The sequence below is a fragment of the Ceratotherium simum genome, unplaced genomic scaffold, assembly GCF_057802395.1.
Source record: "Ceratotherium simum simum isolate JZ-2026a unplaced genomic scaffold, ASM5780239v1 HiC_scaffold_46, whole genome shotgun sequence".
NCBI lineage: Eukaryota > Metazoa > Chordata > Mammalia > Perissodactyla > Rhinocerotidae > Ceratotherium > Ceratotherium simum.
The window spans coordinates 288,555-304,783 of record NW_028261262.1 but is presented as its reverse complement, the minus strand read 5'-3'; the positions used below and the strand labels follow the sequence as shown (position 1 = coordinate 304,783).

Here is a 16,229-nt window from a genome sequence, read left to right as displayed (position 1 = left end):
AGGGTTTCTTCTGTAAATGGTCCTGTCAGGAAATGAGTGCAAGTTGCCAACTGGATATTTTCACTTTCAGGTAGGAGAAGAGACTAATGAAGTTGGGTAAGAGTTGTCTTTGCTTCAGAAGCAGAAGCATCCGTGTCAGCCAGGAGAGTGGAATGTTTGGGAATTTGTCAGGAATGCAAATTTTCAGGCCCCACCCCAGACCTGCTGAATTGAAATCTGTGGGGATGGGACCCAGCAGCGTGTTTGAACAAGCCCTCCAGGCAGTGCTGATGCACACCAGAGTTTGAGAACCACTGCCTTAGCCCAACCTACAACAGTAGTCAAAAAAGGTGGCAGGGGACATATCATAAAAGTCATGTCAAGAATTCTTGCCCACCAATGGGTGATAGGCTACACTGTTTTATATAATAAAACAGGGACCATGGTTAGTATAGGGAATAGTCTATAGAGATGGTATAAGGAGTTTGAGAGAAATATTCAGGAACTTTTGAAGGTAAACATTCTTCATTAATGCTACTCTGTCTCCCTGGGTCTCCAAAATTTTTTTTTTTTTTTTTAGAAAACTTGATCCTGTCTCACGTTTAGATACTTGATGCTACAGGAATCTGAGAAGAAAAATGGGGAGATGTTTTTTCATCTTGTAAGGTCAAATAGTTCCTGACCTTGAAGAAGTAACTCTCTCCAGCTTCTCTTCTTTTTTTCATTCTTAGAAATCAACCCTAATTCCTCTCAACTTGGCAAAAATAAATTTTCCAGAGACTGTGAAGTCCAGGTGAGTTTCATACCGTCATCATCTTGTGGACTGGGCATGAGAAGGGGCAGACATAGAATATACTTAAGACTCTCGCAACATTTTTCAATATGTTGTGTGGTAGATATTTTTTCCAAATACGAACCTAAATGTACCAGCTCTATTTATTCGTTAGATACCCGCTAATTTAAAATGCTACTTTTCAAAATGCAATGTGATAACTAAAACATGGTGAGGTGTGTATAGAAATTCTGTGTACTATTTTGCAATTTTTTTGTGAATTGGGTGGGGAAGTGACCATTAGCCCTATTGCAGCCCTGGAGCTGGGCATCCCACACACATGAATTTAGTTCTTACACTCTCTGCTCTCTTCGTTTCACCTATTTTCTTATTTCCCTAACAGGAACAACATTTTTAATTAATGCAGCTTTATATCTTTTAATAACTCATAGGTCATGGCATTAAAAAATTTCCTTTTTTTCTGAATCTCAGTTGAGCATGCCTTTCTTTAATACTAAATGTGTTGAATGTCAGAAAATATCCCTCAAGTGGTCAATTCAGATACTAAATCTCTTATAACTGATTTTGATTTTTACATATTGACTTGTCCTGAGAAAACTACTGGCAAATTGTACTCACCATCTATAAATGCATAATTAGCTTTAAGTCAACATCATGGTCACATGAACTATCAGCCACTCAAAGTCTTGGCTGCCCAAGTTAAATACACATATTTCTATGAAGCCCAGATCTCTGTGGTATAAAGAAAATGTCCAAATCGCCATTCTAGTGTGTGTTTTACTAGCTGAATTTCACAAATTATCAGAATAACAGTAAATGGATTTGCTCTGACTTAGTGAGGCTCTCAAATAGGTGTGGAAATGGGAATGCAACACTCTCTTTAAAGGTTTGAAATCCTTTCTAATATTTTAATCTTTTCATGCTTGGTGATTCTCAAACTTGACCATACATTAGAAACACTTGGAAGGCTGTACAAAATGTACTTATACCTGGGTCTCTGATGAATCAGAATCTCTGAGGTTAGAGCCCTATTGTCTATACAGTTTAACTTGTCAAATGATTCTAATATACAAGGGTGGTTGAGAACCATCACAAATGGCTCCCAGGGTTTCCTCTCAATCATCTGGCTAGCAGGCCAGATCACTGGAATCCTAGTTCATTTTTGAAGGAACAGAGAGCACATACAGAATAAGTATCCAAATCACTAGGAGAAAGGGAGGTTTGGAGAGTTTTTAATAGTTAAAACTATTTCCAAAAGAGGGCCTGTGAGTCTGCACTGGTGATGCTATGTTTCTCTCTCCTTCCACCCACCCCCTAAAAGTTCCTCAGTCTAGAAGCCCACAGACTTATATGTATTTGGCTTAATTCATTAGGTAAACATGTGAAAACAGGCGTCCTTTTCTGGCCCAATACATGAAGTCACTGATATTTCACCAGATTCTTTTACCATATTGATTAACTCCATTCATTTTACTATTTTTTAATATAGTTGTTGTTTTACTCAATTGGTTAACAATGAATATTTACGGTAAGAGAATAGCAGACAGCAGAAGAGAGAGAACGTGAACAAGAAAAGCAACACATACATGAAAAATAATGACAGAAAGGACAGAATGTGGGACAGGAAGGCAGAGCTGTATTCATCCATAGTTTTTCGAGAAGCGACCCGATAACAGGAGAACAGAGTTACTTCCTACTAGGTTTGAACAATTGCGTTGATTTCCCAAGCATTCTGTTGCAATGCACCTATCATCTCGATATGTAGGAAGACAAGCATCCCCAAGGAAGGTGTTTCTTTAGTTCCATATCTCTAGAGAAAGGTCTTGGGCACAGAATATTCAGTTTCAGGCATCTCTTTCCATTTTCCTTAGTGACATTTTCTATATTTTATGGCAGGGGATAGCTAATTCTTTTGATCTCCTCGCCAACGTTACTGCCTGTGGAACTGCCGGAAACGAAGAAACGGCTGTGGTGGTGACTCTGCGTCTTCAGGGTGTTCAATCAGCAGCATACGGTGCAGCTCAGAAACAAAGCACAGAGCGGAAACGGAGGGTAGAGACACAGTTTATGGGTAAGCCCACACCAGTCACTCTTCCTCACAAGGCATCTGCTTGGATGAATGTGTTTCAAAATGGGTTGTCTCTGCAAAAAAAATTCATGGACCACAATGAAAATAAGACCCTTTCAGAACCTACACAGGCCAGGAGTCATGAAGTTTCCACAGAGTGTTATTGAATAAAGTAACTTGTGTCCTAGAATAATGAAATCATGGGTGGAAAGATTGCGACTGGTCACTCTCAGTCTAACCACATATTTAACATTCTTTTTGGGTATTTTCCAGGTTTGTATTTCAATGGGCACTTGTCCTTCAGCTGCTAAGCTGGAGGACTTATAACTTATCTAGTGCATGGTTTCTTGACTTTGGCAATATTGATATTTGGGGCTGGTTCATTCATTGTTGTGGGGACTGCCTTGTCTATTATAAAATGATTAGCAACAAACCTGGTATCCAGATGCCAGAACCTCACCCTGACATCATGACAAACCAAAATATCACCAGATATTACCAAATGTCCCCTGGCGGGTACAAATCACCCCTGGTTCAGAACCACTGATGTGGAGAAATAAGATGTAAGTACATGAAATAGTAAGCATACACGGCAGACATAATCAGTGTAAAATGACTATATTTCCCAGAGATTGGAAATCTTACTTTCAGGCAGGGTTGCCAAAGAAACGCTTCAAAGAGGTAAGAATCAAGGATGTGGTCAAGAAGGGAGAAGAGAAGGAAATACCATAAAAAATAAACTGACCCATCATGCAGTGATTGATGGAAGGATATCTGCATAAATAAGTGATGAAAGCAATATAGGAAAATGTTAGCAATTGTAGAATGTGGGTGGTGGGTATTTGGGTGTTTAGTGTGCAATCTGCTTGACCATTTGTGATAAATTGTTGGGAAGATATTTTTTTTAAATAAGGCAAAATACCAGTGAAAGAAAGCCAATTGTAAAAGTTACTGCCCTCAAGGCATGATGACATGTGACTGTAAGATAAGTGCACAAATAACAACTCCTTGACTGCAAGTCTAAAGCATTCTAGAACTAGGACTATACCACTGTACCATATTCCCAAGGTGAAGCACATAGTTCAAGAGCTTTCACCAACTTTAACCAATTTGGTCCTCATGACAGTCCTGTAGAGTGAGCAAGGAAGGTGCTGCATTTTATGGATGAGGGAATGGATTCAAAGAGGTTGAGATTTAATCACTATGTGATATATGAATAAAAAGGCAAATTATGATTATTAATAATTCAATCCATTTTATTGCAAAGTAGTTTTCTGTTATATGACCATACCACAGTTTATCTCTTCTATTGATGGACGCCTGAGCTGTTTTCAATTTTGGCACTATTGTGAATGAAACTCCTACAAGCATTCTTGTACAAGGCTTTTTGTGGACCTAAATTTTTGTTGCTCTTGGATGTATACCTAGGAGTGGAATTGCTGGGTTTCAGTTAAGAAACTGCCTAACAGTTTTTTAAAGTGATTGTACCATTTTACACACCAAAATATGAGAGTTCCAGTTGTTTCTCATCTTCACCAACACTTGGTGTTGTCGGTCTTTTTCATTTTAACCATCCTAATGGGTGTGTGGAAGTATCTCATGGGGTTAATTTGCATTTTACTGATGACTTATGATGTTGAGAACTTTTTCATGTGTTCACTGGCCATTTCTTCTTTGTTCACTGTCTACTCAAGTTTTTTGTCCTTTTAAAAAAGTTGGATTGTCTGTTTATTATTGAGTTGTAGAAGTTCTTTATATATTCTTGACACAAGTCTTTTGTCAGATACATGTGTTGAGAATATTTTCCCCAATCTGTAGCTTGCCTATTCATTTTCTTGATGAGTAAGTGTTGAATCCTGGATCCTAGGAAAGAGCTTGCAAATGGATCAACTCTCCCTTATTCAACTTATGTTCCAGTCCTCTTGATCAAGCACCCTAGACTCCAGTCTCACACACGATCTCCTGACTTATGCTGGTCCATGCTGGGTAGGTTTTGTAGCTCCCTGGGGCATAGTCCCTTTGCTCCCTTGTCAGCCTCAATGTGTCAGCAGCTGGGTTATGTTGTGACTTAATCCTAATTTTGAGATTAAATCACAGTTGTAGGGATTAAAGTCCTGGTGGCCAGGAAGGGCAGATCCTGAATATCCACACCCCACTGAGATGGAGGTGGGTGGGTGAACATTGTCTTGTGGGGAAGCAGCCTCTGCATCATCTCCAAGCAAGTGGGAGACAGGAGGTTAGTGCATAATGGAAAGGAGTGGGCTACCTTTGGAGGCTCAGAGGGTTCAGGGGAATCTGGGGATTCAGGATCTTCAGGGACATCAATCTAGATAACTCCATCCATCTTTTTCCCAACCGGGCCCTGACCTTGGTACAGCAGACCTACCTTTGTTGGGAATTTATCCTTCTTTGGAGTTTGACTGTTCTGACCATTGAGTCTTGGGCCTGGTCCCCAGTTTCTCTGCCTTCCCACAGAGGAGATGAGAGCCTGTTTGTATACTGCCAAGGTGGCTATGGTGGTTTGAAGATATGTCCACAAATTCTTTGATATTCTTCCCTTCAAAAGGTGGAGCCTAATTCCCCTCTCCTTGAGTGTGGGCAAAACTTGACTACTCACTCCTAACAAATAGAAGAAAGTGAAAGTGATGTTGTACATTTCAGAAACTGGGTCAGAAAAGGCACTGAGGTGTCTTCCTTGCTCTCTCTTGGATTTCTTGCTCAGGAGGAAGTCAGCTGACATGTCATGAGGAAACTCAGGCAACAGATGGAGAAATCCTTGAGGTGAAGAACCGAGGCCTCGTGCCAACAGCCACATGAGTGATTTTAGAAGCAGATCCTTCAGCCTCAATCAAGTCTTCAGATGACTGTAGCCTCAGCTGATATCTTTTATTGTTGTTATTGTGTGTGTTGACTGTGGGGGAGTGTTGGTGAGAAGTAAGCTTGTTTTACTAATAGAGGCAATTCTCACTTTAAAGAACATTTTATTGATGCACAGATAAAAGGAGGGCATGTTGGGAGAATAAAAAAATAGTAGATTAAAGATAGACTTTGAAATACTGGACACCAGAGATGTTCTAGAATGATAAACTCAAAGATGATGGTACATTGTACAATAAAACAGGGGTCAGCAAACCATGGCCTTTGGGTTGACAACCTGTTTTTTTTAAAATAAACTCGAGATGTTACAATGTTATTATGGTGGTAGAGTTTTTATTTTATAACTTTTTTGAGATATATGTCACATACCATACGATTCACCCACTTAAAGTACACAGTGCAGTAGTTTTTAGTATATTTACAGTTTTATAACCATCACTACAGTCTAATTTTAGAAGATTTTCAACACCGCAAAATGAAACCCCGAGCACATTAGCATCTCTCCCCATTCCTGCTCCATCACTTGACCCAGCCCCAAGCAACCACTGTTCCGTCTCTAAGGATTTACTATTCTAGACCTCTGCTCATTGAGTTCTGCAGATCTTCCAAGTGTTGACACATTTCATTATCCGAAAACAAAACAAAACAAAATACCATACAGTGCTTAACACTACCCCCGACCTATCAGAAAAGTCTTACATAGTGGAAAGCTGTCAAGCTCTTTGTATCAAGTGTAAGTTTTCCATAATTTTGGCTGAGAGCTTGAATTTTGTCATTGTCAACAAATACTGTCAGTTGTTTTCCTTGAAGTGATAGGCTCTTGGAGGTAATTTTTGAGAAAATGTGTGCCAAATACCCAAAACTGAATAACCTCAGTGTGTCAGTCGTTCTTTCAAGTAAAAATGACGTTCTATCAAGAGTGGCTAGGTCAGCTCAGATTGTCACACAAGTGCTTCTCCTCAAGACAGCCATTGTCCTTCAGTGCGTAACAGAAGTGCTTCCCGCCTACTTCCCATTTCATCATATACTACGTATTATATCAAAATATTAAAAAGAGGTATATTCAAGGTCAAGATTTAATAAAGTTCATAACATACGGGCCGGCCCCGTAGCATAGCGGTTAAGTGCGCATGCTCCGCTGCTGGCGGCCCCGGGTTCAGATCCCGGGCGTGCACTGAGGCACCGCTTCTCCGGCCATGCTGAGGCCGCGTCCCACATACAGCAACTAGAAGGATGTGCAACTATGACATACAACTATCTACTGGGGCTTTGGGGGAAAAATAAATAAATAAATAAAATTTTTAAAAAAATAATATTACTGCTCCATCAAGAACGTTCTTTAGGGGCCGGCCCCGGGCGCAAGCGGTTAAGTGAGCGCGCTCCGCTGCGGCGGCCCGGGGTTCGCCAGTTTGGATCCTGGCACTCACCGACGCACTGCTTGTCGAGCCATGCTGTGGCAGCATCCCATATAAAGTAGAGGATGATGGGCACGGATGTTAGCCCGGGGCTGATCTTCCTCACAACAAAAAAGGAATGTTCTTTAGTAAAACTGGCTTTTTTTTTTTTTTTTCCAGCGTGAGGTCATGCCTGTGAAGACTACGATGACTCTAATATAGTTTGGTGCAACCACCTTGATTTGTGCTGAGGTGTCATCTCTCTTCAGTCATATCTGCTCCCCTCCACCTGGGGGCAGATGACCTCTGTCCCAGCTTCCAGTGGGACAGATAAGTTTTGCCTGTTTCTGAACTTCATATACATGGAATCATAGAGCATATACTTTTTCGTGCCCGGCTTCTTTCACACAGCATTATGTTTGTGAGATTCATACGTGTGTATGGCTACGGTTTGTTCTCATTGCTATTTATATTTTCCTTGTAGAAATATCTGTCCCTTCTGTTGTAGATAGATATTTGGGTTATGCCCATGTTTTTGTTTTTGACTCGTGTGAGTAGTGCTGCTCTGAGTACTGTACCTGTCTTTGATGAACATATGTGCATGTTTCTCTTGGTATTTACCTAGGAGTAGAATTGCTAGGTTGTAAAGTATGTGTATTTCAGCTTAGCAACTGCTGCTGGTTGGTTTTCTATGATGTTATGTTTTTGAAATCATGAAATTAGATTGGACAAACAACTGTGATTTATATATAACAAAATAAAAGATGGGAAAATGTGTACTAGATTGGAGAGGCAGTTTGGGGCCACACTCTTTGGAGCCTGAATGCCATGTGAAGGCAGAGTGGGCTAGGTGGTACAGTGAAGATGGGGCTAGGTTGAATCCACTCCTTACATTCTGTGTTACCTTGGCCAAATTACTTAACCTTCTTCAACATTAGTTTCCTCATCAGTAAAACGGGGATAGTACCCACCTAAAAGTGTTGTTTAGAAGATGAAATAAATAATGTATGAAAACTGCTTAGAAGAGGGCCTGGTACTTAAGACATCCCCCAAAGTATTAGTTTCTTTCCTCCCAAAGGATTTTATTTGGAAATATTAGGAGATATTGATAATATTTGAGCAGGAAGATACATCATTAACTGTTCTATCCTTTAAAGTGTTTAATAAACTAAAGGTAAGTCTGAGACTGAAGTGTTGGAGTTGCAATCCCCTAGTTTTCTGCTGGCGGGTATATTTTATGCCTGGCACAGAATGGGAGTGAGTGCATTTTGAGCTTCATTCTCAAGATATTGTTCTACGGAATGCACAGACCTGCCCATAGATCTACAGGGCTTTGAAGAGTAGAAATAACTTACTGTCATCACATAGCAAAAACATTTTGGCATTCTTCTTTCTGTAGCATCTGCCCCAGAGGATGAAGCCCTAAAAGGTAAAGAGGAGAGACCAAGATGCAAATAATTGGTCTTTGTCTCAGCTGTAAAGAGATGACCATTGCTGTCACAGCCAAAGAAAGGCAAGGCCAAAGGAGCTGAAGTCCCAAAGTCTTAGGACCTAATAGCATGAGCAGTGACGTCAGATATAAGGAGAAGGTAAGGAACAGCATCAGATGAACCTGACTGGAACAAAGGGAGGTGGCCTGGAGATGCTGGTGTTTTGTCTGGATGTAAGGGAGGAGGGAGCAGAGTGGAGGGCACCTCCTGCTTTCCCAGTGGACACAGGCTGAGTCAAGACTTGTCTTCTTCAGTCTCATCATAAATGTGTCAGCCTGTGATTTAGTTATCTGTGGTCTCTTCCAATTAAACAAGATATGTGCAGCCATGACCATCCTGGAGATGCTCATCCAGAAACTGTTGTTGGAGGATAACTGTTCACAAAGCTTATGTAAAAAAAAATGAGAGCTCCCTATAGGGAGGCTGAGTGGATTAGTGACAGCTTCCTCTCATCCTTCAGTCTCACACCATGCCAGAATAATCTTCCTAAAGTACCACATTGATCATGGGAAGCCCTACATCGAATGCTTAAGTGGCTCTCATTGCCTATAAAATCAGTCAGACTTCTCACCCTGGCGTTCGTGGTCCTCACTGAGCTGACCTCATTCTGTTGTGAGCCTTCTTTCTGATGACTCAGTAAACCATACTTTCTTCTTTAGCAAAACTAGTTTACTTGAGCTTTTATGACTTTTTAATTCTTTGTGCTTTTATAAATCCTACTCATTCTTCAGGGGCCAATTCAAATTTATTTTCTGTCTTCCCTGAAGTTTTTTCTTTCCAGTCCAGCTTCCAGTATTTTCCTTCCTGTGAATTTCTGTAGCAAATAATTTGTTCATATTTAATTTGGCAACTAATCTTGTGCCATCTTGTGATGATATTTTATGGTGGACTGTTGTTTACACCTTTTTCTCTTTGCTTACATTTTCATTGTTTTATTTTTTTCTACAACCAATTCATGAGCTCCTTAAGCCAGAGTCCCTGTTATCAAGTTACTTTTTAAAAGAATGAGGTTACTTTTTATGTCTCACTATATCAAGCTAATGATTTACAAGTAATAGGCCTTTAATGAGAGTTTCTGTGTGTGTGTGTGATTATATGTGTCTTTTGACAGTAAAAATGAAGATAAATAAAACTATATGCCAGAAAACATCAAGGATATCTTACAAAACCAAAGATTTTCGTAAGGAAAACAGAACTGAATTTTCCTGGAGCCAGACATGATGAGATGTTGCACAGAACTGAGGATGCCACGTCTACTGTGCAGAGACTGGATTGTTGGAGGCAAGTGTGGAAGCAGAGAGATGAGTGAAGAGGCTGTTTCACTCATCCAGGGGAGAGAGAATTGTAGCATATGCCACTGTGTTAGCAGCGGAACTGCAGAGAAGTTGATAGATTTGATGTGTAATTTTTGACAATACAATTGATAGAACTTGTTGATAGATTAAATGTTTGGGGAGAGGTAATATCAAGGAGATGAGAGAAAAATCAGGGATGACTTTTGGAGGTGGTCAACGTTGTAGAAAGAAAAGCAGGAAAGTGTCGGGTCATGAAAGCCTGGAGGTGGAAAGGACAAAATCGTGAACAAATCCATGTGAAAAAGAAGAGAAGGTGCTACAGAGCAATGAAGCAGGGTGCTGGAGGAGGGAGGGCCTGGAGCCCCTAGGTGGGTGTAAAAGGCCTCCCTGGGGACATTTGTGCCCTGAGCAGAAGGACAAGAGGAGCCAGCCCTGCATCTGTCTGCAAACAGCGTGCTGGGGGGAAGCTCAAAGGCACAGAGACTTGGAGGCAGAAGAGGATTTGACGAGAGAGGAGGTGAGAAAAGAGCCAGTGTGGCTAGATTGAGCTGGGGAGGAGAGAAGTGAGGGAGAGAGGATGGCAGGGCCAGACCCAGGCCTGGAAGGAGGTACTAGCTGTCTATGCTGGGTGACAGCATTAGCCTCACTTAGCACTTACGAGACCTATCATTGAGCATCTGACAGTGTCTGTACCAGGGTCCAGGCTCAGGTCAGCTGGGAGGCTCCCCGTCAAGGTCTAGCAGGAGGCTGGGGCTGTGTTCTCAACTGAAGCTCGATAGAGGCAGGAGTCATCTCGGAGATCATTCACAAGTATTGGGGCAGTGGTAGGATTCAGTTTGGATGGGGGGTTTCAGACCTTTTCTGTCTGTGGGCCGGGACCCTCTGCCAGTTCTTTGCATTAGGGGGTGTCATAGGGAAGGAAGCTCATAATATCTGATATGGCTTCTCCTGAATAGTGGATCAGAGAGACAGAAAGAGGGAGAGAAAGAGAGACAGTGACACACAGAGATAGAATGATGGGGAGGAGAGACAAAGAGAGTAGACACAGACAGAGACAGGGAGACAAAGAGAGAGACAGAGAGACAGGGAGAGACCAAGAGAGATACAGACAGCCAGAGACACAGAGACAGAGAGAGACAAAGACAGAGAGAGAGAGACAGAGACAGAGAGATAGAATGAACACAGGAGAGACAGAACCACACAGAAGTCACAGACTTTTCATTAAGCTGACCGTGGAAGTGACATCCCATCACTCGGCCCTATTCTATTGGTTAGAAGCCAGCCGCAAAGTCCATTCTCATAGAGGAGCGGGGATTACATAGGATGTGTGCCTAGGAAGTGGGAACGCTGGGAGCCGTTGTGGGGGCTGCCCACCACATAGGCTGAGATGACCACCACTCAGGCACTTGGACCTGAGTCTAAACATAACAGGAGGCCCTGGAAGGTTGCGAGCCAGAAGGAGATGATGGCTGAACGTCATTTCATTTCAACCCTCCCTAGGAACACTGGGAAACAGGCAAGAGGGGAAGTGCCTCTCCCAGACGCCCAGCAGACCCAAGCCTCTTTGCGTTGTATTCTCTGCCACAGCCAGCCAATTCTGTAATCCTTGCACTGCCAAGTCTGTGCAGGAGCTACGTGTGGGAGCAGCCCACGGGATTCACAGACTCTGAAGGGATCTCTAGGTCTATACACCTGATGACATCCCTAGGAAATAGATGCTAGAATGACCCTCACTACACAGATAAGGACATGAACACAGGAGAGACCCTGAGAGGGGAGGTCCTGAGAGGCGCAGGGTTGTCCAGGGAGACATCACTGGCAAGAAGCAGGAGCGGGACTGAATTCAACTCTGTGTCCTCAAAGCTGCGGCCCCGGTTGCGTCCAGACCTCCCCAGAGGCTGTGGGGTGGACTGTGTCGGTGTGACTGTGTCTGGACAGGGTATGGAGATGGAGAGTGAGCAGTCAGCAGCCCGGGGGGCCCTTAGGAAGGTCTTGTGTGAGGAGGAAGCTTAGGTAAGGGGATCCCAGGAAGTGACCTCACAGAGCCCAACAGAACTTGGAACCCTGGTAACTAGGCACCCGCATCCTAAACACAGCCCCCAAGCGAGCTCACTTCTCTAGCACTTGTCTAGAAGGAGCAACATGTTTAGTTGCTGCTTCCCGATGACCAGGGGCCGGAGCCCCAGGAAAGCCCCCAAAGACCGATGCAGATGCTGGTGCCCCTCTCACGGCCAACGGCTCTGGTCGTTTACCCGGAGGGACGGAAAGGTAACACTGGGAGGCCCAGGGAAGGCCATTCCAAACCAGGCTACCACTGTGGTCCCATCTGGGCAGCCCTACATCCCCTCCCCATGTGTGCCTGGAAGGGCGGGTTCATGTGGGTAGACCACTGTGAGCAGGAGCAGTCGGAGAGGTGTTAGAAGCCTTGGAGGGTCGGTCAGGTTCAAAGCCCAGGTCAAGGCCGGCTGGGTGGGATGTGGAGTGCGGGGTGGTGCCCTTCTGCCTGAGGTTTATCCCAAGCCCCTGAGGTGTAGGTCTTTCCTCAGGGGTGGAATAATGTGCAGACACAGGTGTGTGCCTGATCTGGGAGAATTAGGTCCAGAGGGCAGAAGCAGCAGCAAGGACAGCTGGGCAGGGCTCTGATGCCTCTGGGACGGAGCCAGTCACTGTCTTTGCAGAGCTCCACGAAGAAGATCAGCGTGGAGCTGGCGGAAGGGGATATTCCATCCATCTCCCCGATGGAGGCGCCGGTGTCCCACAGGACTGGATCAGCAGCTACCGGGAGACGGTCTGCAGTGACAGTGATAAAAACCTCAGAGCCACCAGAAGACACAGCTTCAATCCCGGGAGAACCATCATATCCACCATGTCCTGCAGCAGCCCAGGAGGCAGCTGAGGCCCCAGCCTCCGTGCAGGGAGCGCCATCCCCTGCACAGTCTCCTGTAGGATACCAGGAGGCAGAAGAGGCCCAAACCTCTGTGCAGGGAGAGCCATCCCCTGCACAGCCTCCTGCAGGAGATGAGGAGGCAGCTGAGATCCCTGCCTCCGTGCTGGGACAGACAGCTCCTGCACAGACTCCTGCAGGACTCCAAGAGGCAGCTGAGGCCTCAGCTTCTGTGCAGGGAGAGCCATACCCTGCACTCTCTCCGGCAGGAGAACAGGAGGCAGCTGAGGCCCCAGCCTCTGTGCAGGGAGAGCCATCCCCTGCACAGGCTCCTGCAGGAGAACAGGAGGCAGCTGAGGGCCCAGCCTCTGTGCAGGGAGAGCCATCCCCTGCACAGGCTCAGGGAGGAGAACGAGAGGCAGCTGAGGCCCCAGCCTCCGAGCAGGGAGAGCCATCCCCTGCACAGGCTCCTGCAGGAGACAGGGAGGTAGCTGAGGCCAATCTCTGCGGCCTGGGAGAGCTGGCTCAGGACCCTCCCTCATTAGCACCTCCAGTCCCACCTGTTCCACCTACTCCCTTACCACAAATTTCCCTCCCCATCCTCCTAATTGTGTTTCTCTATTTCTTGGTTTCTTTCATGGATTTGTTTTTATTGTTTATATCTTGATTATTTAAAATAAATTTCACTTTCATCTTTTAACAGTTTAATGTTTTTCATTTTAAATTGTACACTTCATGAGCATTAAGTACATTCACAATGCTGTGCAGCCATCACCACTGTATGGGTTTAGAATATTTCATTCTCCAAAAGAACACCCTGTTCTAAAAGCACTCACTCCCACTTTCTCCCTCAGGCCCTGGCAACCCCTAATCTGTTTTCTGTCACTGTTTCCTTTTTTTTTTTTAAATCTGTTCAGGATGTTTCCTATAAGTGAAATCATGCCATAGGTGGCCATGTGTTTTCTGCCCATTTATTTTCGCACGGCCTGATAGGTTTTCCTTTTCTGTTTTTATTTGAAATAGAATTTCTCTAATTTGATAGGAAAATCCCAGATGGAGTCTAGATTTGATGTATCAAAGAAAGCCCTTTTGGTGAATATGTGCATAATCTTGGGGTACAGACTGCTGTTCTAAGTGGGACACCAGAGCCAGAAGCCACACACGAAATGCGTTGCTCTTCCTGCGGCCTAAACAAAAACAAGAAAGGGTAGAAAGCTGGAAAGACAAACCACAAACCGGAATGTATTCCTCATGACACAAGGCCAGGGAAAGGTTACGCATCCTTGTGGTCCAAAAAAACGCTCAAAAGTCAGAGTTTTAAAAAGAGATAAAGAGCAAACACATTCAAAGCCAACGAGAGGTGATACACAGGGGCAGCATGTGTCAGAGATGCGTGAGCTCCCCGAGGAGGAGACGTGCACATGGAGACACTGTGGAGAGGGCACTGGGCCCCATCAGACGGGCTGGGTTCCAGTGTGGTGACAACCAGACCTGGTGACAATGTGAGGAAGCAGAGGCCCCAGTAGACCCCTAGAGACAAGTGTGAAAGGACACTCCTCTCTGGAGACCAACCTGCAGGACCCATCGCAGTCCCAAGGGGCACGCCTGTGATGGCGGTACTGATCCCAGGACTTCATCCCACAGAAATTCCTGCCCAACTTTTCAAAGATGTATTTTCCAGACTATTCATCACAGCACTGGTTGCAATAGCAAGCAATTGGAAGGAACGCTACTGTCCATGGCGAGGCGATGGGATCCATCCGTCCCATCTGTAAGACCACTAATATGTGATATCAGCCGGGAGACATGCATCTAGGAACATGAATCTGTGTGTGAGAGAGAGACAGAGACAGACAGAGAAAGAGAGAGACAGAGCCAGAGAGATACGTACCAAATCATCCATGGGGTTCACCTCTGGGGATGGGAATTGCCACTCGCTTCTCTTCTCCTTTAGAGGCCTGTGTGATGTTTCAACTTGATAGAATGTGCCTCTATTCCTCTTATAATGCTAACAAGATTAAAATCACATGTTAATGTTATCCATTTATCACTCGTCTTTGGACTGAAGTACATTATTTAGTTTTTCTTTGTAAAGGTTTTTATTACAAAGACAATGTACGTTAATGACAGTAAAAGAGTGAATTCTAAGGGAATTAAGAATTAAGTGGAAACTGAGGAGTGCCCTTAACAGGCAGTGTTCACCGTTTCAGTCCTTTGCCTTTGTATGCACGTGTGTGTGCACGTGTGTGCATGTGCCCATTCAGCTGTGTGCCTCTGTATGCACATGGGTATGTCTATGTGCAAATGTGTGTGGGTGTGCACTTGCGGCTATCGTGTGGAAAGGACTGCAGGGGGTGTGCTCTTCTGGAACCTAATTTCCCCAGGGCTGGACCCTGGCCAGTCAATCCTCTTCCTCCTCTGCGTCGGCCTCAGAATTGCCTAAGAGCCTCTGCTGGGCAACACGGATCATTTCTGATTTTTCACTCCCGTCATCGTGCTGAAAGGAACACCTGCATCCATAAATCTCTACTTCTTTAGGACCGATCCCTAGAGGCGGAGATTCTGGCTCATAATGTAAACGTGATGTTAAGGTGTTGGTCACAGTCTCTGACACCCAAGGTCTCCTTCTACCCTGTGATCTTGTTTGGGAACAGGGAGTCCAGAGACCCTGAAGCAGAGACCTGAGGGAGGGAGGGAGAAGGAGGAGCAGCTAGGATGCAGGGGATGAAGGTACCTGGGGTGACCTGCCCAGCTGGAAGGCCTTGCTCCTGTTGCTTCTGTCCCTACCACTCCCCTCACCCCTGGCCCCGCCCCTAACACACCTGACCCCGCTTTGGCCTTGCCCATGCCCCTCCTGCTCCCTAACTCACCTGAGCTGAGCAGCCTGGCCTGCCATCCAGGACAGATGATGATGAGGGTCTGGACACTCCTGCCTGCTCCCTCTCCCTCCAAGCACAGAGCCCCATCCTCAGTCAGGAAAGTACATCTAGGTCAGTGCAGTGAGTCACAGGGACCTCCTTGAACATGCTCCCTCCAGGGGGAGTTCTCAGTTGCAACAGCAGGACCCACTTGAGCTTGTGTGAGCAGAAGTGACTTTTACAAGACAGAGTGGAGGTGTCATAGAAGGTGCCAGAAGGTCAGAGCACAGGGCTAGAGGCTTTGGAGAAGGTCATCGTGCCCAAAGCACACCTCAGGGTTTTCCAGGAGTGATGGCTGCCTCAGGCACTGTGCCAGCCCCAGCCCACATATCCAGCACATTCAGCCTCTGCGATGGAGGGGCCCTGCTCAGTGGGGATGAGGGAGAGAGCCTTGGTGACCTCGGAGAGGCACTGCCATTGGAGCCTCGGTTTCCTCACCTGTGAAGTGGGGTGGCAGCCGACCTTTCATGGTGGTGTCAGACAAGTTCGCTGAGGCTGCACCTGGAGTGCCCTGCACCTTCTCAGATCTCA

At 45.0% G+C, this 16,229-nt stretch overlaps 1 long non-coding RNA gene across 2 annotated transcripts; it reads left to right on the top strand.

The window, feature by feature from the left end:
• Positions 1 to 422: 422 nt before the first annotated feature.
• On the top strand, positions 423 to 6,009 carry LOC147911226 (uncharacterized). 2 transcript variants are annotated; one of them, XR_015551406.1, is made up of 4 exons: positions 423 to 772; positions 2,669 to 2,843; positions 4,708 to 4,826; positions 5,563 to 6,009. It is a non-coding gene; the product is annotated as an uncharacterized LOC147911226 (long non-coding RNA). The 2 variants fall into 2 exon arrangements; XR_015551405.1 differs by having other exon boundaries at positions 2,669 to 3,113.
• Positions 6,010 to 16,229: the final 10,220 nt, after the last annotated feature.